General features: G+C 35.9%; 1 pseudogene; it reads left to right on the top strand.

The window, feature by feature from the left end:
* The first annotated feature begins 6,707 nt into the window (after positions 1 to 6,707).
* Positions 6,708 to 7,601, top strand: LOC143642087 (la-related protein 1B pseudogene; annotated as a pseudogene).
* The last annotated feature ends 275 nt before the right edge of the window (positions 7,602 to 7,876 follow it).

The following is a 7,876-nucleotide window of genomic DNA, read 5'->3' as shown; positions in this document are numbered from 1 at the left end:
CCCCCAATAAAAGAGATTCACCCCAACAGGATTTTAGGATTTTTACAGTACTGTACAAACAGAATTCCAGAACATATAGGAAGTCCCAATTTTGCTTAAAAATTAATAATCTCCATTAGTGTGAGTTTTATTTATACTTTGTTTATATACAATAGAAAAGGACCATTTATTTGTAAAGCTAATAGAGATAACAAGGGCAGAAAACTAAATTTTATTAATTCCTAATTAGATATTTGATTAATGAATAAAGCATGTTAAGATGAGTTAAATTGTTACAGGTCACATGGAATTTAAATTGAGGATAAAAAATAATTGAAAGCCAACACATAAACATAATTCCTGGGTATGCAAAGATTAAGAAAATATTTCATATTAAGATCTTATAAGGACATTGATCAAGATTACAAATTCTAAGACAACAGGAAAACATTCTAAGTGTATATTTATTTGTTAGTACACAAGCTTTTGCATAGACCCTAATTCAATGCATCTCAACAAATTACAATTTTATAACACATTATTTGCAGTAATCTTGTTATTTACAAAGTAGAGTTCATTTTGAAAATTCTTAAAATAATAACAGCTTTAATTTCACACAGACTACCACCATCTAAATGTGCGATAAGGTATCTTAAGTTTAACTAAAATGTCTAAAATATGACTCTTCTGATAACTCTAAAATGCAATATAATAAATATAATAAATGCAATTATGGAAGGAGTGTTGAATTGCTATGAAAACCTATAGTTAAAAAGCTTACACTTATTTTTGTAATGTTGCCACAAAAAAGAAATAATACCAATAGTGAACCATGGTTGGAGTTTAAACAAATGGTCATCCATCAAAGTTTTTCAAAACATTTTAATATCTCTTATGGTTCTTGACAGCTGAGGACAAAACAAGGTTCTTCTCCAAGTTATGACTAAGCCAATACCTATAAAGATTTTATGAGATTACTGTAAGCTTCAACTAATGTACCTTTTCTTTACGATACATTTGGACATTCAAGAGTGATGTTTTCCTAGGTGGCTATTATTTATCTCCCAAACTCATTTACCTGAAGGTATTAAATGAAAAATGATAAGTTTTGGAGTAGAACTTAACATTTGGCACATTAAAAGTTAATTTATTATAGATTAATATGACCTTAACAATATCGTCTTTTCTTTATTTCATTTTAATTCCCAAGTTAGAAAAAAAAGACCTTATATGATAAGGACAAGCTGACCTTAAATAGGTTACATATTGTAAGTTTTATGTACATATGTAATATACACATGTAATTCTTAGTAATTTAAAATCCATGTGTAGTCAGACTTCTAGATCATAATAAGAATTTAACTTTGATTTTGAATATTGGGTAAGCTTTATTGTTTGCTGACATAAAATAATAAGTAGCACTTTTTATTCAAGTGGAAGGGAATTTTGCTTAAAATAATTAAGTAAAGGGGCTGGGGATGTGGCTCAAGCAGTAGCACGCTTGCCTGGCATGCATGCAGCCGGGGTTCGATCCTCAGCACCACAAACAAACAAAGATGTTGTGTCCGCCGAAAACTAGAAAATAAATATTAAAAAATTCTTTCTCTCTCTCTCCTCTCTCTTTAAAAACAATAGTTAAGTAAAAATGAAAATGCACTATTTTTGTGAAAAAAAATAGATGAAGAGAATGCAGTCTTAAATTATATTTCTTTATAAAATACTATCTTTTTATACCTTTTATTTATTTATTTATTTATTTATTTATTTATTTGTTTATTTATATGTGATGCTGAAGATTGAACTTGGTGCCTCACATGTGCTATGCAAGTGCTCTACCACTGAACTACAACCCCAGCCCAAGAAGACTATCTTTTAAAGCTACATTAAATAATGCTTTATAAGATTGTATTAATAATTTCAGAATATATACATAGATATACATTGATATATGTATTAATGAAAATTCATAGATAGGCTAGTGTTTTTAGGTAAATACATTATCTAGGACTCATCTGGATATACCAATAAATATGCTAGCCTAGAAGCCACTGAAACGCTATGGAAAACTCCCTCCAAGAAAGCGAGTATCATGGTACTAACTTCAGGACTAATTTTTTAAGCCACTAAACCTCTATCAATTTTGAGTTCCAATAACAGTATTAATGAATTAAAAATTATTCTGATTAATATTTTTATTTGAACAACAAGTAAATATAAAACTAATAAAATTTGCTTCAAATGATCTTAATGGTGAAAGTATATCCAAATATCTTCAGCTTCTTTTTTTAAAAAATTTTTATTCTAGGGCTGGGGATGTGGCTCAAGCAGAAGTGTGCTCACCTGGTATGCATGCGGTCCGGGTTCGATCCTCAACACCACATACAAACAAAGATGTTGTGTCTGCCGAAAAACTAAAAAATAAATATTAAAAAAATTCTCTCTCTCTCTCTAAAAAAAATATTTTAATTTGTTATACAAGACAACAGAATGCATTACAATTCATATTACATATGTAGAGCACAATTTTTCATCTCTCTGCTTGCATAGAAAGCATATTCACACCATTCATGTCTTTTTCATACATGTACTTGGGGTAATGATGTTCATCTCATTTCAGCTCAGCTTCTTTTATAGAAATGGAAAAATGAAATTATTTGTCTATCTGCACAGTTATTAGCACAGGTTTTTAATAGAAACCCCACATCTAAAGAAAATTTTTGCTCAAATAATAACTTTTACTTTTCCCTATATAACATTAACTTTCAATTTCCATATATTTTAACTTGGAAAAAAATTTATGACATCTTCTAGGTTTGGGGAAACAGCTAGTAGCAGTTGCTACATTAAGAGTGGGAAAGAGAACTGTGGCCAGGAACATAAGGGCAAATTACTTGCATGAAAACATCCCATAAAGTTGAAAATAAATAAATCATTTCAGCACAGAATTTTTAAATCCACAAAAGTATTTTCTAAACCTGTAGGAAATTAAATATAGCAGAATTAGTATGTTGATCTTAACAATATAAATCAAATGTTAATGTGAATTCAAAAGTATCTACTAAAGAATTAGAATTGCATGAGACCTTACTTAGGTGAAATGATGCTAAATTTTGTATAGCGCTAATTATTGAGGGTTGCGGCTATATAATAGAGCTAGGAACAGAGGCCATCCCTCTATGGTAGACAAAGGAACACAGCACTTTTTTTGTCTCTGTGCCAGTTGCATTCAGGTGTATAATGCCAGGAAGATTTTCCAGATAATGTGACATTCAAGATGAGATCAGAGGGATAAGTATGGAAGCTCAGGGAAAGGCATTCCAAGTATGGAGTCATTATTGTTTCAAAAGTAACTTCTTATTATTTGCTAGCCATTCATTCAATAAGTATGTATTGAATAACAGCCATTTATAGAATAGATATGTCTTAAAAAACTCTTCAAATTCTGGGTTCAACAGTTCTTTGTTTGAATTGTTCTGAAACTTGTGTGCAACATAGTTCTCTTAGCTATACAATACTTTCCTCTTTTCCTCAAAGTGAAAATTTTTCTTTTTTTAGGACCCAAATTAATATATTTTTATATTCATATGCAAAATCATTAAATATATAAAATACATTAGAAATAGACTTGGTGTTCCACCTAAAACATGTTTATTCATAATAACATTGTAAGAGAAATAAACTAAAACAAAAATAATGAATTTCAGAACTTTCCATATGAAGTTCAGAGCTGTGAACAAGAAATTATAAAAGATTCATTTATCCTATTACTATCATGATCAATAAAACCAATTAATAAGAGTAACAATATCAGAAAACATGAGAAAGCAGGTATTTTCATGTTATATAAATTTTAAAATTGAAAACAGAACCACATTTTATCAACCAGCTTTTCCTTTAAAAAATGAAAATAATATCCTGCCACTAAAACTTTCAAGAATCTAATCTGAGAACCTGGGAATTCAGTTCAGGGTAGTGATGAAAAGTTTCAACAGAAGTAAAGGACAGTAAGCTCAGGGAGAGAGTGAGGTGGGAAACTGTGCTCTTCCCTTTACATGCTCCCATAAGGGGAAATCAGGTCATATTTCAGGCCTCCTGTCCACATTTATTCAGTTGGGTCTAGAATAGTGAGAGAAGCTCACTGTAGAGAGATTTGAGGAGACCCTAGACAAAATAACCTAGTCTCTAGCTAATTTTCTAAGCAGATTTTTTTGAACAGAGGGTGCCTTCTGGACTGTTAAGAATCCAATAATCTCATTGGTTAATTTTAATCTAAGGTTAATGCTAGAAAACCACAAATACATCTATATATATCCTCTGACATTTTACAACTAATTTGTAAAAGTTGATATTTGCTCACTATGTTTTTGATCTTTGAACTTGCCTCTCCACTACTTTCATACCATTACTGAGTTTGCAAACTTGAAGAAGACACTAAACCCTACCTCAATTTATTCATGTGTGAAATGAAGATAATTTTTAAGGGTTGAGTCAGTATTACTAATATGTAGAAGTTCTTAGCATCATTCAATAAATAGTAATCACTATTTAAGTGTTATAAATTATGTTTATTTATTTAGTTAGTTCTTTTACAACTCCAACAGTGAGGGCTAAGACATATCCATGTTTTTTTTTTCATTTAGGTCTTTGTTACAAAAAGAAAGAAATTTGGAATGTGCTGAAAGTATAACAGTGAGTACAGTGTGAGGCCTGTACTATAGGAAAATAGGAGGAGGAGTTAGACAGCTGTTGCTGCAGGCTGGAAGAAATGAGATGCTGATATGAGCTAAATGAACAATTCTACAAAGATGCAATGAATATGGCAGAGAGATTGCTTTGGGAAATATATCCTATAGTTTGCAACACTTCCACATAAGCCTTTCAAAAATTTACCATTAGAAACAGGTTTTCATGGTGGTCAGAATACTCTCTCAGCAACCTCTAGGCAATCTCCAGGCAACCACCAGTTCCTCTCACACAGCTGTCCTCTACATGGAATTGATGGAATGGTGGCTTTCAATGTAATGTCTCCATGTCCAAATTCTGGAAACCATACACATTACACTGTTAAGGAAAACATCATCTTTGAATGTTTAACAAAGTAAAAATTCTTGAGATAAAGAGATGGCTCAGAATTATCTGAGTGCAATAGCAAATGACTTGTTATTATAAGAGACAGAAGAAAATTTGGGGCAGACAGAAGACAAAATATGGAAAAGAATGTCATCCAATTTTATCAGCCATAAAGAAAATAATACAGGGATACTGAAGGGCCAGAAATTATTAATGTGACTTTACAATTGGATAAAAGTTGAAGGCTGGAAGAATGTTGAGAATCATAATATAATAAAGTCTAGGTTTCATTAAAGAGACTGTTGGTAGACATGAATTCCAAAACTGATCTGGTGAGAACTTAGAAATCTCTAGTGCCTTTGATGATAAATATATGCCATAAACAGAATATTGGTACAAATATGAGTGTTAACATACAGAAGGAGTGGGCTTAAGGGAGACAGGAGAAATATATAATTGAGAACACGAGGAAAGGTAATTCTTATTATATAGTGATAAAATTTTGACTTGAGTTTTATTCTTTTTTTATGCAAAGCAGAATTTGTGATGAACTTTTGCTGAAGGGAAAGTGTTAAGAGGACAGCCTGATTTTTCTTTGCTGGTTATCAAAAAATATGAGAAGAAAACAAAATTTGAGAAAGGAACTGTGAAGCAAAAAAGAAACTCCCATTTGATAATTGGGAAGGATCTAAGCTTCTCCAAATTGTGAAGAATATTAAAAGTAGAAAATGCATCATTTCAAAAGTATACTGGTGACAGGACCAAGAGTCAAGCTGGCCGTCTGGGCCAGGGCAGTTGTCATTGCTTTCGATGCTAGGTTCTTGGAGCTGAGGTACAGGCTGGAGCAAGCCCTTATCCCAGTGCAAAGACTTGTGGTCTACCTTCTGCCCCGGGTGCCACCTCCTCACCCTCCCATCCTCCACCCCCGCGCCCACATGGGAGGCTAGGAAGGGCAGATGGTTCCTGCTCATGCCCAGGTGCCGCCCCTCGCTCTAGGGAGGACCAGTCAGTGGTGGCTGCTGCAGCAAGGGAATCACTGACTGCCTAGGCAAGCCCAAGTCGGATGGCCTAGCAGCCGCCCCCGCAGGAATGGGAGGGTAGGGAGGCACAGAGAGCTGCCTATTTGAGTATTCTGTGGCCCAGCACCTGTGCTGGCTCTCTCCAGGATCGCGAGGGTGTGGGGGAGAGCCAGAGCTGGTGCTTGGCCACAGTGTGCTCCAGCAGCCAAGCCTGTGTGGGTGCTGGCGCTGCACCTGGTGCACAAGGCACCAGGGCCCTGGGACACTTCTGCAGCAAGCAGTGGGTCTAGATCGACCTGAAGAGAAGCTGCCACTGCCCAAGAAGATCCCCTGGACCAAAAAGCCTTTCCAGTAGGCCTTCCCCATCGCCACTGCGCTGGAGACCCTGTAGGCAGAGCTTGGTTCCCCAAAATAATAAGAGCAGGAAATCTCAAGACAAGGAAACTCAACAAGGCCAGTGATTTCAGGGATATGACAACTGGCCATAATCATGAGAGTTAGTGAGCACTGGAAAAATATTCTTGCAGTCTTAGAGTCTCATCACCCAAGGGGGGTGGAGGAGGAGGAGGAGGAGGATGAGGGAGGAGAGAGGAGGGTGGAGGAAAGAGGAAAGAGGAAAGAGGAAGGAGGAGAAGAAGAAAGAAGAAGAAGACTAACAGTGAGATCAGAGAACACCAGAAAACAAAATTAGAGTCTTATTGAAAATGTCAGTGAGGATGAGGCTTAGTCAAGCAGTCAAGGAAAGAGCTAATAAACACAAGTGGGTACCACTGCACTTAGATGATATAAGACCAGAGAGTCAGGAGAGACCTGGATCCCAGAACAGCTCTTGGTGTCAACCTGAAGCAAATATTTCTTCCCATAATAACAGGAAAATGACACACGAAGTTGGAGGCGAGACAGACAGGATGAAGTCTTCAGTATGAGGAGTGAGGAGGGTAATATCTGAGGTTCCTTCAGGGGTCGAGGAAGAGGACCAGGTCAGGGAACAGGATGAGGCATAGGAAACCCTCCAGTAAACATTGATTATTCATATGGTTACTGAGAACATGGTGAAAGGACAGACCAGCCATTTCAAACAGAAATTAACACCATCAAAATTAAATTATGATGTATTACTATGGCGACAGTACAGGTGTACAGGTGTATCCTGTGGAAGAAGCGTTGCTTAAAGAGTACATTAATCATCTAATTTACTATTACTTCAGTATAGAAAACTTGGAACATGACTTCTTTCTCTAGAGAAAGATGTTTGAGCAAGGTTTCTTGTCTATTTCCCTGATTTCTGGATTTCACCATGTTTAGACTCTCACCACAAACCTTAATTTAATTTTAGAGGCCCTGAAGGACAGCAAAGAAGTAGAAGTTGCAGATGAGAAAATGAGGAGAAAGACAGAACCAGAAAAATGGCCAATCCCAGGCCCTCCTCCCAGAAGTGTGCCACAGAGAGATTACTCTCGGCTGATGGACTGTCTGGAGTTTGTGCCAGGACAAGTCTTTTGCTCACATACAGTCAGGGTGATGACCTACTGATGCCCTTGATGTCATCTGATGGTGATGTGCAGTACAGCAGATGGTTCACTTAAATGCATTGTATATACTGGAACAAACCATGTTGTAGAGAAAAAAGCCACCAGACTGCCTTCTGTCTGAGAATGTTCGCTGCTGACCCCAGGGCTGCATGACAATGGGGATGACTACCTGTGCCATTACCTGAGACAGAGATGGGACCACTGCTGGCATTCCAGGAGCTGCCTGCCATTTTTTGTGTAGTTGGATTTAGATGACATGGCTACTTTTATTTGCAA

Source organism: Callospermophilus lateralis, chromosome 1 (assembly GCF_048772815.1).
Source record: "Callospermophilus lateralis isolate mCalLat2 chromosome 1, mCalLat2.hap1, whole genome shotgun sequence".
NCBI lineage: Eukaryota > Metazoa > Chordata > Mammalia > Rodentia > Sciuridae > Callospermophilus > Callospermophilus lateralis.
Note: the sequence above shows the minus strand (reverse complement) of the source record. Positions and strands in the feature narration are given on the sequence as shown.